The sequence below is a fragment of the Nicotiana attenuata genome, chromosome 6 (genome assembly GCF_001879085.1).
Source record: "Nicotiana attenuata strain UT chromosome 6, NIATTr2, whole genome shotgun sequence".
NCBI classification, from domain to species: Eukaryota; Viridiplantae; Streptophyta; class Magnoliopsida; order Solanales; family Solanaceae; genus Nicotiana; species Nicotiana attenuata.
Window position 1 is genome coordinate 62,758,321 of NC_031994.1, and position 23,877 is coordinate 62,782,197.

Here is a 23,877-nt window from a genome sequence, read left to right on the forward strand (position 1 = left end):
TGCCTCAAGACCCTCCGCGGTGCATATGGCTGGATACTCCTCACACCCATCAATCTCGGGTAACCCTTGGTAGCCGTCATGTATATGGCTTCTGTCATCGGGACCATCCTATAGTCCACTCGACCTGACTTGCTTTGAGAGCTTTCAAGTGGGAGACCCAGGCTTCAAACCCTTCTGGCACGTTGTAGTCCTTTACCCTTTCCTCACAACTTGTAATGAAGTTATCCAGGCTCGAACCATAACTCATGAATTTGGGGTGATGGTGAAGATGCTCGATCAACCACATTTGTAGAAGGATATTGCAACCTTCAAAGAATTGAGCCCCAACTTTGATAATGTCAATGCTCGATAAATATCTGCCAGCACTAATGGGACAAGTGTATGATCTTCCTCGGTAGAGAGGATTTGTGCAATTCTGACCATACGAGTATCCACTGTCCCTTCCTCATTTGGAAAAACCATGATCCCTAAAAATGCCACAATAAAAGCGAACCGGCGATGAATTTGCCAAAGGCCCTTATTTTGTTTGTTGCTCAAACCCTTTTCATGCGTTTCGAACCCAGTTGAATGCCCGAACCTGAAGTACAAGAAGCGGAAAGAACAACACCCTTTGCTTACATGGGCCTTCTTCATCTGTTTGCTGATATTCAGGAGGTCAAAGAACTTGTGCACCGAAGGAGCCCTCGGAAATATAAGTTGCTGCTTCCTCAAATCTCGGCCAAACTCAATGTACCCAGCCATTTCCTCCAAAGTAGTGGTGATCTCAAAGTCCGAGAAACAAAAAACATTGAGGAAAGGATACCAAAAAGTTTCCAGAGCCTTGATTAAATCTTCCCGTGGTCTGATTTCTAGAATGTTTATAAGGGCACCCAAGTGTTTTTTCACCCACTTCTGACCATCTTCATCTAGATCATTCCACCACATACGCAACTGCAACTGAGCCTGTTTTCTGACCACTTCTGACGGAATCTGGGCAATGTTCATTTGTGACGGGTCCTGGACAGTATTCATTTGTACCTGTGGAGGGTTAAGGTTAGGTTTGACTCCGGTGGACCCTTTTTGTAAAACAGGTTTTTCAATTTCTACAAGAAAAATCAATGGACCATGATTCCTTCCCTTGTATGCTAGTTTTAGCAAAAATGATCGTTTTGCAAACGTGGCCCCTTCCCAATTCCAAATGAATTTCGAGGCCTGGGAGGACTACTTTATGGAAAAATGACACTTCGCCGACAGACTTGTCCATTCTTGTACGAAAATAGCCTTCGACAACTGAAGATACTCTAAGGCTATCTCGACAAGAACGGTTTAAGTTATTACTGAAGCTGGATCGGCTTATTTTGACCAAAACCCCAAACTACATTTATTTGACCACTTACTCTTTCCCCTTTTTTTGAAAAATAAGGCCGAACCTTATGTAGGTCTCCTACGTATCCTACATCCGGTGAGAATCAGACCTGCGTAGTTCGGTCAGTTTTGACACATTTGAAAAGGACACAGTATTGACTCCTTTGAAGTGACTCTCTTTCTTTCCTTTTTTTGAAAAAACTTTGGCAGAGTTTCGGGACATTTCCAAGTACCGGGGATTTTCAAAACCGGGCTTTATTTCCTTCCCTACATCACTCTTTGTTTTTTTTTTGATTATTTTCCCTAGCCGGTCAGCATGCAGGCCGAATCAAATAAATGTTCACATAGCACATAGGATGCATCATGATGGTCTGTTATTTTGGGGTACACCTGTCCTAGACGGACCCAACACCTGTCCTAGATGGACCCAACCCCTATGTTGAGTCCCCTAAGTCAAATGCACATGATGCAAACAAATACTCCTACTAGGGATCCGGCATGAGGCTGTGTTTTTCTAGGTTTAAAACCTGGGGTTGTGTTCTAGACCTGGGTTACCCAAGCGGACAACTGGGGCCGAAGAGGGGGCAACGTACCGGGAGCACTAAAGTCTACCCGGCCTTGTTGCTGGCCCAGCCTCGTTCTATTTGGTATAATTTCTACAGAAAAAGCGGGCCACACGAACGTGTGCACTATTTTCAGAAGACTCGGAGGGGTGGCGTAAGAAGACAGTTATATACAATTCAAACAATTTTACAGCGGTAAACAAATAGCATTTAGCACAAAAGCTTCGCAGAATACAGTAATATAAACAATAAACAAAGCCAAGTAAAAATCATAAAACAAGCTCGAATTCTTGAACCCTGAACCAGAGATTCTAGGTTCTTATCCCCAGCAGAGTCGCCAGAGCTGTCACACCTCCTTTTCACTACCCCTGAAAGGGTATAAGGGAGTTTTTTCCAATTTAAGTGACAATCAAAACGGGATTATTTATCAAATTCAGAGTCGCCACTTGGGATAATTTATGGTGTCCCAAGTCACCGGATTAGAATCCCGGATCGAGGAGATTTGACTTTGTATTAATGTCTGTGAAACACAGAAATCCGGGTAAGGAATTCGTATAACCCGGGAGAAGGTGTTAGGCATTCCCGGGTTCCGTAGTTCTTGCATGGTCGCTTTGATCATAATTGGCTCATTAAAATGTGTAATTACTTATTTTAGAACTTATGTGCATTTGCCTCTTTAAGAAATTATCTTGAAACGGGTCACGCGTATGTGTACCCATTTGTTTGGCGCGTCAAAAATCATGTCACGCGAACATGTCCTCAATTAATAATGCTTTATTATTATTAAGAAAGTTCGGCCGAAGTTGAGCGAACGCATACTCCGGTTTTGTTTTTAGAAATCGTAATCATGTCACGCGGACGTGTCCACAATCACAATAATATATTAAACGGGCCTAAAGCAACTACGAGCATTTGTTATTTTTATATCTAGGATATAAGACTAATATGAGGGCCATGTATGATTAAATAGTGGATAGCACACCTCGGACTATATGGACTAAATTTTATTAGTGGCCTATTAGAAAAATTTTATTACTAAGAAGAGTTTGATCGAAGTTGCGCGTACGCATACTCCGAATTGGTTTTTAGAATCGTAACTATGTCACGCGAACGTGTACACAATCACAATTGTATTTTAAACGCGCCTAAAAAATTTTCTACGGATATTTATTCCTAATGCCTAATTAAAGTATTTGTGAGGGCCATAGATAGTTTAGCTAAAATGGCACACCTCAATCTATTAGGTACTTAATTAAGCCTAAGGGACATAAAATTCGCATGGGACAAATTATTACATAGTTAACAAGGAAATTAAAAGTAAGCATTGGGAACCTGGGCTGAAACTTAGCCCACGAGAATGAGCAGGTGAAGGGGCGACCCATACGACTTAGAGGGTGTTTGGATTGGCTTAAAAGCTGGTCAAATCAGCTTAAAAGCACATTAATCCTTGTTTAAGTGTTTGGCAAACCTAAAAACAGCTTTTAAGCCAAGTGCTTTTAAGCTGCATTAAGCCAAAAGCCACAAGTTGGGGATACCCAACTTATTGCTTTTTGGCTTAAAAGCTTTTTATGTTTGACCAAGTAATTGACCTTATTATCCCTGATGTTTTATATAAATTCCAGAATACCCTTACTTTACTAATTAAGTCATAACGTCATTTTTTTCACGTCTTCCGTTTTGACATTGTAGTTATCTTTCTTCACATTATTATAACTTTTCCTCCTTCGTATTAGACCTCCATTTCACTGAATATTCATAACAGAAGCATGTTGCAATTCTATTGGCATATGGTTTATATTTATTAAAAATAATCTTATCTAATTAATTTGATTTAAAGTTAATTAAGACATAAACTAATCCGTGTTTGAGTTAATTTTACATTAAGGATGTTGTAGTAATAGGCTCATTTTTAGTGTTAACAGCTTTAACGATATTTCAGTCATTTTAACAGAAAAGGTGCTTACCAGCAATTGTTTACCAAACGCTTCAACAACTTTTTTTCAGCTTCAGCACTTTTATCCAAACACGTAACTACTTATTTAAGAAATAAGCTCCGGCACTAAAAAAGTATTTTTAAGCACTTGTGCTTAAAAGCCACTTTTTTTAATCCAATCCAAACGGGCTCTTAGTCATTTTTTGACTGGGCCAGCGTTGAGCCCAGCTCCCAAAATTTCAAGAAAGACATTCAAATTCGTGTTATACAAATTAATTGCAGGCTTAATAAAATCAGAAGTTGAATTAAAAATTAGAATCGAACTCTCTGTCAAAATCCTCTTCTTATTGAATCAGGCAACATTTAAGAAACAAGAAAATGTTGAATGCTATTGGGCCCCGAATCGAGCCCACAATAGAGCGAAACCATATGGCCATGGACTGACTTCCTTGGGCCTGCGTCAGGCCTAATCTTTAAAAATTCTTCAACTTTTAAGCCTATTGAAACACGGCCATTTTTCTTTTGAGCATCAAACACATGATTACCTAAGTCATAGACCTACCTTTAATGAGGACAACAAGAACATGATTCTTCTTTTTAAAAGAACATCATTAAGCTTACATATGCAAACTATCAATTACTTGCTAATTATGAATTAATCATGTACTATTCTGACTCTGGATAATATTGAACTCCAACTAAGGATTCTCATTCAAACCCATAAATATAATTTAACAGTTCAAACAAAAGTCCCAAATATCATACTGATTTCAACAGACTTAAATAGATCCAAAAGAAAATGTTTTATCCAAGTTAGACTTATACTGCAGGAAGTCCAACAGTCTACATATCCAACAAAGCTTCAACCAATTCGCAAATCAACAGGCTGAATTAAAGTACTTATCCATACTTACAAGAGAGATTCTAACCAATAACACAAATGAACAAATAAACACATAAAGAGAGAGACTAGATTACTACAGAATTGAATAATCTTGAGAACATAGGAATAGCACTCAATAAACAACATGTGTCATGAAATTCCAACTTGATTACATAGCTTCAGATTTTTGCACTTCACACGTTAATGAGGTCCAAGATGTACCTGGGGAAAAAATTAGAGCAAAAGAAAGATGAGGGAATCAGCAACAGCAGAAGAGTGCAATTCAGCAAATCAACACAACAAATTCAGCATCCTTAGACCATTTATGAACCCAAATGAACCAGAAATCCTTCGAAAGTTTTAGGCTATTACTAACAATGAACCTAAAGAGTAATTCCCAACAATTTATAACCCAAAATGATGCAAGAAACTTTTAGTATTTTCAGAGTATGAATCGCTGCCCTAAAAATGAGAGAAAAGGGCTCTTATATAGAAAATCCTAAGGCAGCCCTAGCCTAGCTAGCCATTTCTCCTTTTTTTTCCCCTTTAATTCTTAATTGTTTTACCCTTTTAACCCTTCCAAATATCTGAAGCCCCCTGCTCTTAACAAACCAGCACCAACCTTATCCTCTAGAAGCTTCCCCCCAACAGAAAAATATTCCCCCAACCCTCAAATACCTAAAACACCCTTGATACCCTTGCTTTTACATTCAGAAAATCAACCCTGGGTCAAATTCGACCCAAGTCCCAACCCAAATGAACGGGCACCTTTAAAACTGCTCAGAGATGACCAAAAGCCCAATCAACCAAAGTGACCAAATAGAATCAGATTCAATGTTTATCAAAAGAAGAAAGAGAAGAAAATCCAAAATTAAATGATTTTTGATTAACCCTAACTTATGCTATTAATCAATTTGAAAACAAAGACAAGCTAAGACTAATTCAACTAACAAAAATAACGAAACAAATATAAGCATGAAAGTAATAAAAACAAAAAATGATGCAAGAACACAGAATCAAAAGAGAAAAGAGGGGAAAGGTACTAATTTATGCCGGAATGAAGTGACAAATTGAAACAACTCGACGAACGATGAAAGGAGTCGAAGCTCGGCCGGAATCCGGTGAGTCAGTCAAAATCTGACGTTTCCGTAATGACTCAAAACTTTTGTCAATCGATTGCCCTCGTTGAGAGCAATCTATTAACGTAAGATTCGAGTTAAAATGAGTTGAAATTGGAGCAAAAATCAGAAAAAGAAAGGGAAACTAGGTCTTGTATTTTCTGTTTTCATATCCGAACTTGGGTAAACTTGGTTGGATTCTAAGGAAAGGTACTGATGGATTTGGGAATAAGGAGGGGTAATGATTGCCTGGTTGAATTTTGAGGTGGTTTGGAGCACGCCGCCGGCCGGTGGAAGCCTGGGAATTTGGGGCGGCAGTTAGGGTTTTGGTTCTTTGAGTCTGAGAGACATGAAATGAGGCAGATGGAACTGGGGGGAAGGGCTCGTTTCAGACAGTCTTATACTATGACCATGACCAGTTCCCATCCGCTCGATCAGAAAAAGATCAACAGATGGGATTTGTTTGAACAAATACGGTGTCATTTGGCTTGGGGAGGGGCTAGATCGGGTAGCTGGGTCAGAGGGAACGGGTTTGGGGGGAATTGGGCCAGGGATTGTTTGGGTCTTGGCCCAAATTGGGTTTTGCTCTCGATAGATGCTTTGTACCTTTGGCTCATCCAGCTGTCGGAGTAAAAACCTACAATCATTTATCATGTTAGTATATTTGACAGTAGGGGTGATAAGTAATTCTAGTATTGCAGTTGCATCTGTTTCAATGATCAAAGGTGAAAGATGATGTTGATTAGCTAATTTGAGTCCCATAAGTAGTGCTAGTATCTCCGTGTTTAGGCTGGATCCATGTGGTGCATGACCTGCAAACCCTAAAACCCAATTGCCAAGCTGATTTCTAAAACATCCACCAATCCCACAAGTATCTTGACTAGCAGATGTAGAACTGTCTGTATTTAACTTAAAAACCCGTCCCTCGGGTGGATGCCATTTGATGTAGAGAGGCAAACAAGATGGACTAGTTTTAGACTTTGTGAGGTAGTAAAACTCTGCAGCTTGCTTATACACTAACTGACTACTTATTTTAAGGTGTGCATGCTCAAATAAGTTCCTGTTTCTGACAGTCCAAAGCTGCCATAGCGCAAAAGGTAATATAGTGGATAAGGGAATGCCATTGTTAGATGACAAATGTTGACATCTTATGAAATTGTTCCACCAACCAGTAGTATCAGTAGTTGCTGGATGGACGAAAAGATTTGTGTCTAACTTAAGGGCCGCCCAAAGTGCTGTAGCATTTTGGCATTCAAAGAAAAGATGATATATGGTTTCAGGAACTAGCCCACATTGTGGACATAACGGTGAAGTGATAATATGTATTCTTTGTAGATATACAGCCGTGTGAAGCCTGTTATAACATAATAACCATATAAAGAAAGATATTTTAGGTGGTATTTGCAGGTGCCAAATCCAGTTATAATTAATGACTTCAGAAACTAAGGAAGAATCTATTTGGGTAAGCATATGATAAATAGATTTCACTATAAACAAGCCATTTGAAGTAAGTCCCCAAACAATCTGATCATAGTTAGTAATCACCAATGGCATGTAAGTATTAACGATTTGAACTTCTAGTGAGGAAGGTAGTTGAAAAGGCAAGTCCTGTAAATGCCACTGCTGGTCATAGAAGTAAGCAGACACTGTTTTATTAATCTCCCCCTTTGGAAGAGGTCCTTGGATGTAATTACGAACCAGTGTATTATAATCTAACCATGGTTCCGTCCAGAACATAACATGAGTACCACGTGTTAAGTTCCATTTATAACCTAGTCTACAAAGTGCCCAACCCTTAATAATGTTAGACCAAGTTCGTGAAACAGTAAGGTGGCTAACATTAGGAAATCTAAGGTGACTGTGTATTAGTACTTGTGCCCATAGCTGCTTTGGGTTTTGGAATAGTCTCCAAGCAAGACTAGCGTGCAAGGCATTACTTTTAAGATGAAGATTTTGGATGCCCAAGCCCCCTTGTGCTAAAGGTTGAGTAACCTTGGACCATTGTAAGAGATGTAGTTTTTTCTTTTGGGGAGTAGTGCCCCACAGGAAGTTCCGTTGATATTTATTGAGTAGGGAAATAACATGCGACGGCAGGGTGATATATTGCATAATATGATTGGGAAGATTATTCAAAGTTGAGCGTATCAGGGTGCGTCTACCAGCCTTTGTTAAAAAATGAGTTTTCCATCCTGCCAACCTAGACTTAAAATTATCAATTATGAATTGAAAGTCAGCCTTAGTGGGTCTTGAGCTAAAAATAGGAAACCCTAGGTACTTACCAAAATGTGTGCTTACCCTTATATTAAAGGTATGTTGCAATTCAACCTTTAAAGTAGTATGACAATTTTTAGAGAAGAAAATTCTGGATTTTTCAAAGTTAATCGTTTGCCCGGAGTGTTTAGTAAAATAGTTAATAGTGTGGACTATGGATTGACATGATGTAGTTGTGACTTTTGAAATTAAAATAATATCATCTGCGAAAAAAAGATGTGATAATCGTGGTCCTCTTTTTCCAATTGAAATTGGATGCCAGATATGATAGTCAACCTCTGAGTTTATTTTCCTTGACAGCATTTCTAAACAAAGTATAAAAATATAAGGCGATAGAGGATCCCCCTGTCTAATACCCCTAGTAGGAGTAAAATAGTCAGTAGGAGAACCATTGATTAAAATGGCTGTAGAGGTAGAGGTAATACAAGACATGATTAGCTGGATAAATTTTGTAGGAAAATTTAGAGAGTGTAAGATGGTATAAATGAAAGACCATTCCAGTTTATCAAATGCTTTTCCAAGGTCCAGCTTGAGTAACATATGAGAATGCCTACCTTTCATTTTGTTAAATCTAGTGATAAGTTCTTGAACTATAATTGCATTGTCAGCCGCACGTCTATTTTTCTGAAAACTAGATTGCGTTTGGTTAATGATATGATCCAGAACAGGTTTAATTCTATTAACAATAATTTTTGTAATAATCTTATAAATGGTATTGCAGAGGCTAATAGGTCTGTATTGAGCTATTGTAGCAGCATTCTGTTTTTTAGGAATTAAGCAAATAAAAGTTGTATTGATAATAGGGTCTACCTTAGAATCCAGAAAAACCTTATGACAAAAATATTTGACAGAGTTTCCTATAATGTGCCGGTATTTTTGATAAAACCCCGGGTGTAAACCATCAGGGCCCGGCGCCTTAAAAGGTTGAAAAGAGTGTAAGGCATTTAAGACAAATTCCCTTTCCCCTTTCTTTTGTTCTATTATTCTTTTTTTCTTTTCTATAATTAATTGAAATCCCAAATTAAATCCTAAGTTGATCTAATCTATAAAATTAAGCTAATTATCTGCTATAATATTTATAAAAATTAATTACTCCTAAATTAAAAGAGGAAATTACTAATTTAAAGCTAAAAGACTAAAAATGCAAAAGTAAGCCAATTTTTGTGATTTTCGATTTTAATAAAGCAACTAATTTACTAATTAACCTTAAAAATATAAAAATGACCTAAATGCAATGCATGGTATTTTTTTTTTCATGATTTTTAACAAAAATAAACATGCACAGAAATGCAAACAATTAGCACAAATTTCCACAAAATCCTATAAAATTGTAAAAAATGGAAAAAAATTGTTTTTTCTTGTATTTTATGGGAGTAATTCACATAGGGCAAAAATCACGTGCTCACACTCATATCTAGCCATACTATTTTAGAGTGCACCATCCGGGTGTCTCACTAGGAGATTTATTACTACATTTGCAATATCCTTCGGAAACGTCAACTAATGCAAACAATCCACCCATCATTTGGGTCACTCTAACCCCAACCAGATTCTGATATCCCGTCCTTCTCTTAAACTATATATATTAGCTCTCATAGGGTATAACTTGAGATTAGTGTGGCCAATTGTACATACCTCTGTTACTGTTGAAGGTAACTCAAAAGGCTTATATTCCTCTACCTGAATTGTAATCACTGTTAACCTTCATTAACTGAGCGCCTCGTACCCTTCTTCATCTTGCTTCTTTTGCTTGTTGAAACTTGTATTTATCTTCAGAATCTCTCATTGTCTTTCACCATAAAGGTGGATAGTACTCTTGCCTTAAGGCTCCTTATCAAGAGGCTTACACGTCTTAGTACACACATAATCTACTGAAGACCTTACATTTACTCATCATAAGAATCATGAAAAATCGAGTTCCTCTAACTCAACTCTTCCACAACTATATCTCTTACCAACCGTCTTTCTGGATGTAGGCATCGTCGTATTATGAATAAGATAGTGTTTAGGAAATTGAGTTATTACAACTGAGCTCTACCACACGATATAGAGTAAAAAGAAAGAGTGACAGTCCTAAATGCCCTGTAGCCTCCTTCTTATAAGTGTGGTGTACAACACACCCATAAACAAGACTTTACTAGACACGACTTGTAAACTCCCTAGGATAAAACTGCTCTGATACCACTTTTGTCACGACCCAAACCGATGAGCCGCGACGGGCACCCGGTGCCCTTACTCAACCGAGTACCAACGTAACGTATCTTTATCAGTACATTAACATGGGTAAATGGTCCATAAGGGTCATATGAGGTAACAATAATAAAACGTGAGAAGACACTCGACATAAAACGACCCAACCTGATATACTGACTTATACATATGGCGTACTGGCATATAAGGCCAAAATATTCACTCGTACACTGAACATAGGCCGACAAGGCCATACAATCTTTCATATACATGACATATGTCTACAAGCCTCTAAGAGTACATAAACGTCATAAGGCCAGGACGGGGCCCAGACATACCAATCAATACATGTCTAAATCATACTAACCAAATAAGCAACTCCGGAGCAAATGGAGCGCACCAACACCTTCCGCAGAGCTGATAGCCTACTTAGAGGACTCTCAACCTGTCTATCGAGACCTGTGGGCATGAAACATAGCATCCCCAGGAAAAAGGGACGTCAGTACAAATGATGTACCGAGTATGTAAGTAATAAAAATCCGTAAACAATAGACATGAGAGAAACATGGAGTAAAAGACTCAACATGTATATCTGAATAGCTCTGTGCATCATTTAATATTATAATGTCATGCATATGCGTATAAATTGAGCGTATCAGAGATCGGCAGTATGATGATCCTTATTTGCTTGTTCTTAGGGACCAAGTGCGGCACGGAGATGCCAAGCAGGATACAGTTGGACATGGAGTTTTGAGGATGCAGGGTCGAGTTGTGTGCCTAATGTGGATGGACTTCGTGAGTTGATTCTAGAGGAGGCCCATAGTTCCCGGTATTCTATTCATCCGGACGCCGCCAAGATGTATCAGGACTTGCGGCAGCATTATTGGTGGAGGAGGATGAAGAAGGATATTGTTGCATATGTAGCTCGGTGTTTGAATTGTCAGCGAGTAAAGTACGAGCATCAGAGACCTAGTGGTTTGCTTCAGAAGATTGAGATTCCTGAGTGGAAGTGGGAGCGCATCACTATGGATTTCGTTGTTGGACTCCCACAGACTTAGAGGAAGCTCGATGCAGTATGTGTCATTGTGGATAGGCTGACTAAGTCAACGCATTTCATTCCTGTGGCAATTTCTTATTCTTCGGAGCGATTGGCAGAGATCTATATCCGTGAGATAGTTCGTCTTCATGGTGTGCCCGTGTCTATCATTTCTGACCGAGTTACGTAGTTTACCTCGCATTTCTAGAGGGCAGTATAACGTGTGTTGGGTACGCGGGTCGAGCTTAGCACATCATTTCATCCTCAGACGGACGAACAGTCCGAGCGTACTATTCAGATTTTGGAAGATATGCTCCGCGCATGTGTTATTGACTTTGGAGGTTCTTGGAATCAGTTCTTGCCGTTAGCGGAGTTTGCCGACAACAACAGCTATCAGTCGAGCATCTAGATGGCTCCCTATGAGGTATTATATGGTAGATGGTGTCGATCGTCAATTGGGTGGTTTGAGGCGGGTGAGGCTTGGTTATTGGGTACAGATCTAGTGCGGGATGCCTTGGATAAGGTTAAGATCATTCAGGATAGACTTCGTACAGCTCAGTCCAGGCAAAAGAGTTATGCTGACCGTAAGGTTCGTGATGTGGCATTCATGGTCGGAGAGCGAGTGTTACTTCGAGTGTCGCCCATGAAGGGCGTGATGAGATTTAGGAAGAAGGGCAAGTTAAGCCCTAGGTTCATCGGGCCTTTTGAGATCCTTGATCGAGTGGGAGAGGTAGCTTATAGACTTGCGTTGCCGCCAGGTTTATCAGCTGTGCATCTAGTGTTTCATGTGTCCATGCTTCAAAAGTATCATAGCGATCCATCCCACGGTTAGACTTTAGCATTGTCTAGTTGGACAAGGATTTGACCTACGAGGAGGAGCCAGTAACTATTCTAGACTGGCAGGTTCGACATTTGAGATCGAAGAGTTACCCATCGGTTCGTGTGCAGTGGAGGGGTTAGCCTGTTGAGGCTGCTACCTGGGAGTCTGAGTCCGATATGCGGAGCAGATATCTCCATCTTTTCACCGACTCAGGTACTTTTCTATGTCCGTTCGAGGACGAACGGTTGTTATAGAGGTGGAGAATGTGATGACCCAAAGGGTCATCTTCTATTTTAGAATCTGATTCCGTGTTCCGAGGCCTTGAAAAAATCATTTTATCTCTTCTTGATTTGCGTGCACAGTCCGGGCGTGTATCCGGAAAGCCCTTATGTGAAAAAATTTATGAAATGATGATTTTTGATTTAAAAAGATGATTTTCTTGTTGACTTCATTCAACGTTTTGGGTAAACATACCCGGACCCGGACCCGTGTTCCGACGGTCCTGGGAGGTTCGTAGTAAAATATGGGACCTGGGCGTATGCCCGATCGAATTCCGAAGTCCCTAGCCCGAGAAATGAATTTCTGAAGGAAATTGATAAGACTGAAAATGTAATAATTTAAAGATTTGAATTTGTTGGTATCGGGCCCGTATTTTGGTTTTGGAGCCTGGTACATGTCTGTTATGTTATTTAAACCTTATCTGTGAAATTTGGTGAAAAACGAAATTAATTTGATGTAATTCGGACCTTTGGTTGAGAAAATAGAAGTTTTGAAACTATCTTGAAAATTTCATGCAATTTGGTGCTAAATTCATAGTTTTAGGTATTATTTTGGCGATTTGATCGCATGAGCAAGTTCGTATGATGTTTTAAGACTTGTATGCATGTTTGGTTTGGAGCCCCGAGGGCTTGGATGAGTTTTGGGTAAGCTACGGAGTGATTTGGAACTTAGAAGAACAACTGGTATGCTTCAGCTGTGTTGCAGGTTTCAGACCTCGCAAATGCGAGGTCAGGGTTCGCATTTGCGATCACTGTGAAAGGTCGCATTTTCGAGGCCTTCCTCGCGAATGCGATGGAAGGCCGTGCCAAGCAGTCTTCGCAATTGCGAAGATTTATTCGCATTTGTGAAGTAAAACTGGGAAGGGAAGGGATCGCAATTGCGATCATTTCATCGCATTTGCGGAGGATCATGTTCGCAATTGCGAACAAACCTTCGCAATTGCGAAGGCAGCAGAAGTGTAGGGAGCTTCTCATTTGCAATGGTTTTTTGCATTTGGGAATGCGAAGTTCAAGTCGCAAATGCGACATCTGCAACTATTCAAAACATAAGTTAGATAAGATTTTTCATTCATTCTCCCATTTTTCAAAACCTAAACTTCAAGAGGCGATTTTCCTAGGGCAAGTTCTTCCCCAAATCATAAGTAAATGATTCTTAACTCATTTCTTTCAATCTATTTTATCTTTTTACAAGATTTCATCCTAGAATCTAGGATTTTTCATGGTGGAATTATATATCCGGGCTCGGGGGTGAATGGGTAATCGGGTTTTGGTCCGAATTTCGGGTTTTGACCAAGCGGGCCCGGGGTCGATTTTTGACTTTTTGTGGAAAATGTTGGGGAATCTATAATTATGCATTGGAATTGATTTCTTTAGAGTTAATTGATGTTATTAAGTTGATTATGGCTAGATATGAGTGGATTGGTGGTGGAATTGAGAGGTAAAGCGGTATTTGAGCTTTGAATTGCCTGTTGGCTTAAGGTAAGTGTTTGGTCTAACTTTGACTCGAGGGATTAGGGATCCCCGACTTGCTTGCTATGTGAAATTTCATGTGTGTGGCGTATAGTTGTGGTAACGAGCATCTATGCGTCGCCAAATTTCCTGTTTAGCCTGTTCCCTTCCCCGTTTGCTAATATATATTGCTTTCCTATCTTAATTGCTACTTGCTTATTGATGCTTCCATGTCTAATTATTTTTTGTTAAATGTTATTTCTCTATTGACGTTATTAATTGTTTCGTAGATTCATTATATCACACTGTTGGTTTACGTTGGTTTATTGGTGCTTCATGGTACACTTTGGTTGGACTCGTTGTGTAGTATTAACTGGTGAAGTTTCATAATTATAGCGATCTTCCGTTGTTTTGATTTGAGGTATAAGGGTTGAAGAGGATTTGAGTTAATTTGTGAAATGCTTTTTCTTATTTTGTGATTGGTACTGATGTGGTGGGATCGGGTTGCACGCCGCAACAGGAGGAATAAGGGTGAAATATGATTTGGGATCGGGTTGCGCGCCACAACAAGGAGCAATAAGGGTGGACAGGTGGGATCGGGTTGCACGCCGCAACGGGAGGAATAAGGGTGATATATTGAGGAGTAATAAGGGTGGACTGGTGGGATCGGGTTGCACGCCGCAACAAGAAGTAATAAGGGTGAATGTTCATCTTGTTATTGACCATATGGTGGGATCGAGATGCGCGCCGCATCATTTGTCATTATGTATTCTTTTCTGCTGAGATTCATTATTGTGGTGTTGAAACCCTCTTAAGGATTGGTTATAGCTGAGTATTGGTAGATAGGCTAGGTTCTGTATTTACTTAATGCAAGTTCTGTCCTATTTCATTCCGTATTTTCTTCTTGCTGTATTATAAACTGTTGCAGGATTTATTGTTTATGCCCCGCCGTAGCCTCGTCACTACTTCGTCGAGGTTAGGCTCGGCACTTACCAGTACATGAGGTCGGTTGTACTGATACTACACTCTGCACTTTCTGTGCAGATTTCGGAGCTGGTAGTGGCTGATCGAGAGGTCGGTTGTTGATACTTCAGTCAGGAGGCCCAAGGTAGTCCTGCATGCCTCCGCAGGCCCTAGCGTCCCCTCCTACATAATATATCTCTGTTTTATTTACTTTCGAGACAGATGTATTCTTTTCTTTCAGACCAGTATTTGTAGTAATCTGTAGAAAGTTCGTGAGTTGTGACACCAGTTTCTGGGTGGTGACTGTTTCGATTTTTCTATCAATAGTATAAAGATGATCAGCTAATTATGTTCTTCCGCATTTCATTCTGTTGATTTAGCTTTGTTTAGTTTTAATTATAACAAGTAAAGGTAAAGATACCTTGAATCCTTAACAGCAAAGAACCTCTCAATACCTTGAAGGCGAGTTAACTTGTGCTTCTTCTTTTAAAAATATTTTCGAACATAATTTTGTTTCAATCTAAAATTTTGCTAGAAAAAAAAAAAAAAAGAGAGAGAGCTTTAACCATATCTATAGAAGATGAAGAAGCCAAAGAGCTAAAAACGGAAAGAAACATGCCTAGAATAAGATTGGACAATGTTCACTTGCATTAGAAGGGGCCATTGAACAGATAATTTAGGTCAAGTGAATAGATCATGAAATCTCATTTCAATCAAGCTAGAAGAATTAATAAAATTTTGGAAGTAATGGCAAGGACGACTACCTCGAACAACCCCGCCAGTTTCCTCATGAGATTAACAAAAAGCATCAAAATCTCCAGCTAAACACCACGACAAAGAAATATAATTAGAAAGACAAGTAAGCTTATCCTAAAATATTCTATAAATACCAGCCATTCGGCTTGCATAAATAGTCACGTAAGAAAAAAAATTTGACAAGCCTGACTGAAAATCTTGAAACTAATATACTGAAAAGCGAAAGATAAAACTTTAATATCCAAGCAATCCCACCAAAAAATCTATATCCACCAGAAAATCCCTCCACCTCGACACAGAGCGAGAAAAACCATTTCTTTTAATGAGTTTATCTGCTTGAACGCCACTAATTTTTGTTTCTAAGAGAACAAAAAAAAGAGTATAGTGCTGATTAATCATATAATTAAGATAACAAATTTTTTTAGTTGAGCATTAGCCTTGACAATTTAATTAAAGGACTTAAAATCTATAAAAATAATAAGAAAAGATAACTATTTTTTGTGCTTATAAAGCTGGGAGATTTTTAGAGGAAAGTACTATTTCGGAACGTATACATGAGTTGGATCTAGAACAACTGAAATAAAGGACCGAATTATATTAAAGAAGCTTTGGAAAGATTATCGTGACACAAATGTAAATATGTAATTACCAGAACTAGAAGGGCTCAGTTTTATAGACATAGTGAAACATTCCTATATTATAGATGAAAATATAAAAGAACTAATTCTCGGGCTAAACAAAATTTATTTGGATCTAATTAGTAATGGCACGGACAGTAGATACTTTGTTACAAGCACTCTTGTGCAATAAACAGTTAAGAAGAACCTTTGCTTTCAGATTATAAACCTCCAGGAGCAGCAACATCCTCAAAATCCATATCCATCTGAGACTGCATAAATTCGGCTATTGAAGCATTCTCCAAATAAATAAAAAATTATGAGGCCAAGTCTGGTGGGACTGATAAGACATTTTAAGTTGCAGATCAGGAGGTTTATCACCATTAAATTTGGAGATGATCAATTTTACTAGGTTTATTAATACTTCTATCACGAATATCAATAGAGGTATTCTTTGACTGAGGCAATTTGGGATGCAGATTTATCACAACTTTGTGTACTAAGGAGTCTAAGACCGAAGAAACCAAATTTGATAATATGGAGGATCTAGGCAAAGGACTGGAGCTCTCATGAAGATGTTGATTGATGTCAACCATATTAAAATTAGAATAAAAAATGTCGATGTCAACAATATTTTCATTCACTTCAATATCAGTGGGAACCATTTTATTAATTATAAGTTCATCAACCACTATAAGAGTAGACTTGGAAGAGGATTTTTTATTGCCTTTTGATGTCTTTTGCAAATACTGAAAGGAATAAGATTGTACCATAATAAGGAAATTCATTTTCAAATATCGGATTCTCAATAACTTGAGTTTCTATTTACAAATCATCCACTGCTGCAAATCAAGAGGTATTAGGATCATAGTGAGCTGTTTTTTTGTTTGCTGCTTGTTTTTTGAATTATTTTTGCCATTAAATCTCCAGGGACGATGCTGCACCACCATTTAGAGACACTAAATATTACTCCCTCTGTTCCAGTTTATGTCAACCTATTTTCTTTTTGGTCTGTTCCAAAAAGAATGACCCCTTTTTAAATTTGGAACTAATTTAGCTTAAACTTACAATTCTACCCTTAATTTATAATCACACATATACTCTGGCCCCCTTTTTAACTTGTTTAGGACCACAAATTCCAAAAGTCTTCATTTTTTCTTAAACTCCGTGCCCAGTCAAACAGATTCACATCAATCAGAACGGAGGGAGTATCTTTTATAGGACTAGTCTCGCCACCACCTCTAGCAGAATTAGGGGTGTACAAATGAAACCGACAAACCGCACCAACCCGATAATCCGAGTCAAAACCGAGAAAAAAAAACCCGACTATGGTTTGGTGTTGGAAAAAAAATTCGACCATATTTGATTTGGTTTGGTTTTAACTAAAAAAGTCAAACCAAAACCAAACCAACCCGACATTATATGTATAGAAGTTTTAAATATATTTAATACATAAAAATATTTATTGTAGTGTAGTTTATAAATAGTTATTAAACTTTTTTATAGTTTTATCTTTTCACGTATTATTTCAAGCTTGGACTTATAATTTTTGGATGCTCCAATAAGTTTTATAGTTCATAAAAAAAAACTCAAATAAATCTTAAACCAATATAAAATCAATACTAATGTTAATAAAAGACATTCAATTCAATTGTACTATGAATGAAAATAGTGTTGGATATTTATTTTTTTAGTTTTTCCGTGGTTTAGATAAAATGCATAACTTATTTTTCTTTTAGTGCTTGGTCATGTAAATAATAGTACTTATTAGTCGTACTTATTTTAGCAACTTATTCGTAATTTTAAATTATGTTTGTTTTCATTATGGCTTATTAAAAATACTTATTTTATGCGATTTTATTATCTTTATTGTTGAATATTTTAGTACGATGCCATGACTCATCTCATATTTATGTTATTTTATTGAAAAATACCTTATATAGTTCTATCTTACTAGGATTAAAGAAATATTTGGAGCACAAATTCTATATTTTGTGCTATGAAGACTTTATGAAAAAAAATCCGAAAAAACCCGAAAATCCGAAAAACCCGAGAAAAACCGAGATTGAAAAACCCGACTTTTATTGGTTTGGTTTGGTCTTTAAGTTTAATAACCCGATAGAATTGGTTTGGTTTGGTAATTAGAAAATCCAAACCAACCCGACCGATGTACACCCCTAATCAGAATTAACTACTTTGACTGATTCACTTGACAGAGTGTTCACATTTGCAGGATTAGGGGTGTTCAAAACCGAACCGAAACCGAAGCTTAATGGCTTATTGGCATCGGGTTAATGGTTTAACAGACGGAGAACGGATTGAAATTTTTTTATTAACGGCTTATCGGTTTGGGGGCGAATTATTCAATTTTCTTAACGGGTAATCCGTTAACCCGTTAAGAATATATATACATACATATAAAATTTATTTGTATCCATATATATATATATATATATATATATATATATAAAATCAAAAACCCTTCTTCCTCCAGTACTGTATCAAAGTGAATTAGAATAAAAGAAAGCCAAATAAAAGGAGTCATCTAACTTTGACAAAAGACAGAATTTGCTGTCTGAAACAAGATAACAACACCAGTTACACCACTGCTTCATCAACTTTGCTTGGGTTTTAAGGCATCCTAAAATTCTAAGCATGACGAACATTTGTTTTAACCACGGCCAATTGGAAATGTTTCACATGGACTAAGGCCAATGTGCATAAACATAAATAAGATTCTAGACAGATGATTTACCCATCACGGTATCTCTTCTGCTTCGTCCCTCTTTGTAACGACCCGACCGGTCGCTTTGTATTTTTGAACCCCGTTCCCTTCAATAAGACTTCCCGCACTTGCTTTAGCTAATTTATGACTTGCGGGGACGGGTGGTTCGGAAGTTAGAAGAGTTTTGAGCAAGAATAAGTCTAGTTGCTTCTTTAAGTTTCTTTAAAAAGGCCAAGTTTGACTTCGGTCAACATTTTGGGGAAACGGACCCGGAATCGTGATTTGACAATTTCTGAGGGTCCGTGGGAAAATATGGGACCTAGGCGTATGTCTGGAATCGAATTCCGAGGTCCCTAGCCCGAGTAATGAATTTTTATGTGAAATTGTTAAGTTAAAGTTTCAAAGGTTTAAATAAACTAAGAAATCATTGTTTTCCTAGGTATCGGGTTCGGAATTCGATTCCGAAACTTGGTACAAGTCCGAAATATCAGTTAAGACTTACCCGTAAAATTTGGTGTCAATCCGAGTAGTTTAAGGGCGTTTTGACCCATTGGAGGAGAATTAAGAACTCGAAGTTCAATGATATGATTCATTTGGTTTTGGGGTTGATTCCTCGATTTAGCGTTGTTTTGAGTGTTCCGAGGGTTCGAGTAGGTCCGCCTCGTGATTTCAGACTTGTCGGTATGTTCGGGCGGGGCACGGGAGCCCCGAGCGTCAAACGAGCGAGGCTCGAGTGAAGTTAGAATTTGGAAAATGACTGAAGCTTGCTGCTTCTGTCATAACCGCATCTGCGGTTCTTGGACCGCAGAAGCGGGACCGCAGATGCGGTCATTAGATCGCAGAAGCGGAGAAGGGGCAGGCCAAGGGAAACCGCAAAAGCGGCCCAGGGACCGCAGAAGCGGTTCCGCCTATGCGGCCCCCAGACCGCAGAAGCGGTCGAGCCCCAAATCCCAAAAGCCGCAGAAGCGGCCAAGTTCCGTAGAAGCGGAAATACCTCCGCAGAAGCGGAAATACTTCCGCAGATGCGAAAATAACTAGGGGCAGAAGGGTTCATTTAATACGAACTCAAACTCATTTCTCTCATTTTTCACTCTACACTTAGGCGATTTGGGTTCTTCCAAGAGAGGGTTTCCACATAACTTGGTAAGGTAAGTAATTTCCCTTCATCCTTAGCTTAAATACATGTATATTAGGTAGATTAAACACCAAAAATTTAGTAAAAATCAAGGATTTGAGCTAGACCTAGGGTTTTAATAAAACTAAGAATTTATCATAAAAGTTTGCCATGTAATGAACTAGAAATCATATATTTGTGATCCTTAGGTGATAGAGAACAACTTCCTTCGAAAAATCTCGGAATCCGGGCACGTGGGCCCGGGGTCGGAATTTAGGAAACTTGTGTTAATGGTTAGAAAATTGCCTAAATAGTTAGAGTTCGACCTTGTAAGCCTTTATTTACTAGTTCTTACTTCGTTTGATTAGTTTGGGATTGTTCGGCTTCGAATTAAGGACTTGGGCTCGTTCTTGGACATTGGAAGTGCACTTTGGAGCGAGGTGAGTCTCCTTTCTAACCTTGTAAGAGGGAATTGTCCCCATAGGATTATAAATGAGTAATTGTTGTTAAATGCGGGGGCTACGTACGTACTAGGTGACGAGAGTCCGTGCGTAGCTACTATAATGATGATTGTTCGGGTAGTTTAGGACCCACGTCATGTCTAATTGGGGAATATTTCTTGTTTTAAATTGCCAATATGATCATTTATGATTTGCTAGAGATTTGAGGAAATGAAAAGTGAACTTATGAGTTTGTTGAGTCTTGGTAGGAATTCCCTTGTATGTAATTGAGCCTTATGTGCTTCCCTGATGTGCACAATTTATTTTCTGTTGGAGCGGGCCGTCGACCTCGGCATGATTGTGCATGATTTATATGCTTACATTTAGACATGACATGATCACTTGTTTAATATGAAAAAGGGAAAACTGGTAGTTTAATTATGTCAAGAACATGAATATGACTCTCCTCTTAAACTTGTGTTATTGGAAATTCTTCATGCTGTATATCTCACTTTATTATTATAATATCTTGACCTTAGCAAGTATCAAGTCGACCTCTCGTCTCTACTTCTTCGAGATTAGACGGGATACTTACTGAGTACATGTGGTTTATGTACTCATGCTACGCTTCTGTACTTAAATGTACAGGATTTGAGGCAAGTGGATCTGGACATCATCCTGGTGCGCATCAGTGAGCACGCTTGGGGACTTCTACGGTGAGTTGCTTCTCTTCATGCCGATCCGCAGCCGAAGAAGTCCTTTCTTGTACTTTTTGTTTCTGTCTATCCTGATTCAGACAGTAGGATAGTGTATTATTCTTTTGTGTATATTCTACTAGTCGCCCGTAGCTTGTGACACCAGGTTCTGGCACACACAGTAGTAGACATTTATTTTGGGGGTTGTATCGCTATTTTAGCACTTTATGATCTTTACTGGTCTTATCTTTAAATTCGAAAATTTAGTATAACTGTCTTTGGCTAAGTAAAATGAGAACTTAATCACATTCCGCATCGGCTGGCCTGAGAATGGTGTTAGGCGCCTTCATGACCTATTATGGAAAATGGGTCGTGACAACATGGTATCAGAGCACTAGGTTCACGTAGGTCTCACAAGTTATGGGCAAACCTAATAGTCTTGTAGATCGGTACAGAGACGTTTGTATTTATCTTCGAGAGGCTATAAGGTGTTAGGAAAGACTACTCGTTATTCATTTTCCATCGTGCAGTGATCAGTGTACTAAATTCCCTCTTCTATTCTCTCACAAATGGTGAGGACTCGTACCGCCGACATTCCGGACCCGGGAGGAGCTGCTCCCCCCGTTGCTAGAGGCCGAGGTAGAGGCCGGGGGAGGGCACCGGCCCGTGGTAGGGGACGAGGGCGTCCCAGAGCTATTCCAATTGCACCACCAGCAGACCCTGCGAGGGATCCCATTATTGAGGAGCAGGGCGAGGCGCCCGCAGCTGTGCCTACTCCGGTAGATTTCATGACTGCGCTGGGATTTCAGGAGGTCATGGGTCGTATGCTTCGGTTCTTGGACACTATGACTCAGGCTGGTTTATTTCCAGCAGATCCAGCTACCTCACAGGCAGGAGGGGGAGCACAGACCCCTACTGCACAGGCTCCAGGTCATACAGCCGCAGTTTATCATACTCGGGGTACACTACCCGCGGAGGGGGTTTAGCCAGTTGCTGCAACGGCACCCCAGCCCAGGCCAGCTGTGGACGGCGATCCGCAGAAGTTGTTAGACAGATGGACCAGGTTGCACCCTCCAGTCTTCGGGGGCGAGCGTCATGAGGATGCCCAGGATTTCATTGACAGGTGCAGGGATAGACTGCACAACATGAGGATATTGGAGTCGCATGGAGTCGACTTTACTACTTTTCAGCTGGAGGGCAGGGCCCGTAGATGGTGGCAGTCTTATTTACTTAGCAGGCCAGCAGGCGCTCCTCCCCTAACTTGGGGTCAGTTCACTCAGTTGTTCCTTGATCGGTACATTCCACCCTCTGAGAGGGAAGAGCTGCGTCATCAGTTTGAGTATCTGGAGCAGGGTCATATGTCAGTGACCGACTATGAGGCGAGGTTCTCTGAGTTGTCTCGCCATGCACTCATGATACTCCCCACAGAGGCAGAGAGAGTACGGAGGTTTGTTGCGGGGTTACATCCCACTATCCGGTCGGGTATGGCTCGTGAGGTAGAGATGGGCACTGGATATCAGCTAGTACTTGAGATTGCCCGCAGGATTGAGGGTTACCGTTTGAGGGGTAGAGAGCAGATGCAGCGGGATAAGAGGTCCAGATTCTCAGGAGAGTTCAGAGGCGCCCCAGCCAGGGGCAGAGGTCACTTTGGGAGGGGTCAGCCCAGTAGGCCCCCAGTTCCAGCACCACCACCGGCTCGGGGTACTCCAGCGCGCTCCTATTTCAGTGCCATGCCAGAGAGTTCTTATCGCCCGCCAGCTATTCAGGGTTCATCCAGTGGGTATTCAGGTCCTCCAGAGTCTTTCGGTTCTTATTTCTGTGCTATACCGGAGAGTTCTTACCGCCCGCCGGCTATTGAGGCTTCTTCTAGTGGGCCTTCTGGTATTCAGGGTCAGCCATCCGGACAGCAGGCCGCCGCACCACTGTTGTTTTGAGTGCGGGGACGCATGCCACATGAGGAGATACTGCCCCAGGCTTAGGGGCAAGGCAGTACAGCAGGGGCAGCAGCCCATGACTCCAGCACCAGCGGCCCAGCCGCCTAGAGGTGGAGCAGACTGGTAGAGGCCGTTCCAGGGGTAGAGGCCAGACGGGGAGAGGTCAGCCAGCTACTACTCAGTCAGTTGGGGGCCAGACAGCCGGTGCTCCAGCTAGATTCTACGCTCTTCCAGCCAGGCCAGATGCATTGGCCTCAGATGCCGTCATCACAGGTATTATTTCCATCAGCGGTAGATATGCATCGGTGTTATTTGATCCAGGGTCTACTTATTCATATGTATCATCTCTGTTTGCTCGTTTCTTGGCTATTTCTCCGGAGCCTTTGGGTGTTCCTGTTCATGTGTCCACTCCTGTAGGTGATTCTGTGGTTGTGAACCGGATTTACCGGTCTTGTGTGGTTACTTTCTGTGGTCTTGAGACTAGAGCAGATCTTCTGTTGCTCGATATGATCAATTTTGAGTTTATCCTGGGCATGGATTGGTTATCTTTACATCACGCCGTTCTAGATTGCCATGCCAAGACTGTTTCTCTAGCGATGCCAGGGTGCTGAGATTGGAGTGGAAGGGTTCCATAGTTGATACGCCTAGCAGGGTCATTTCCTTCCTGAAGGCTCAGCGCATGGTTGAGAAGGGGTGTTTGGCCTACTTAGCTTATGTTCGAGACACCATCGCAGATTCCCCGACGATT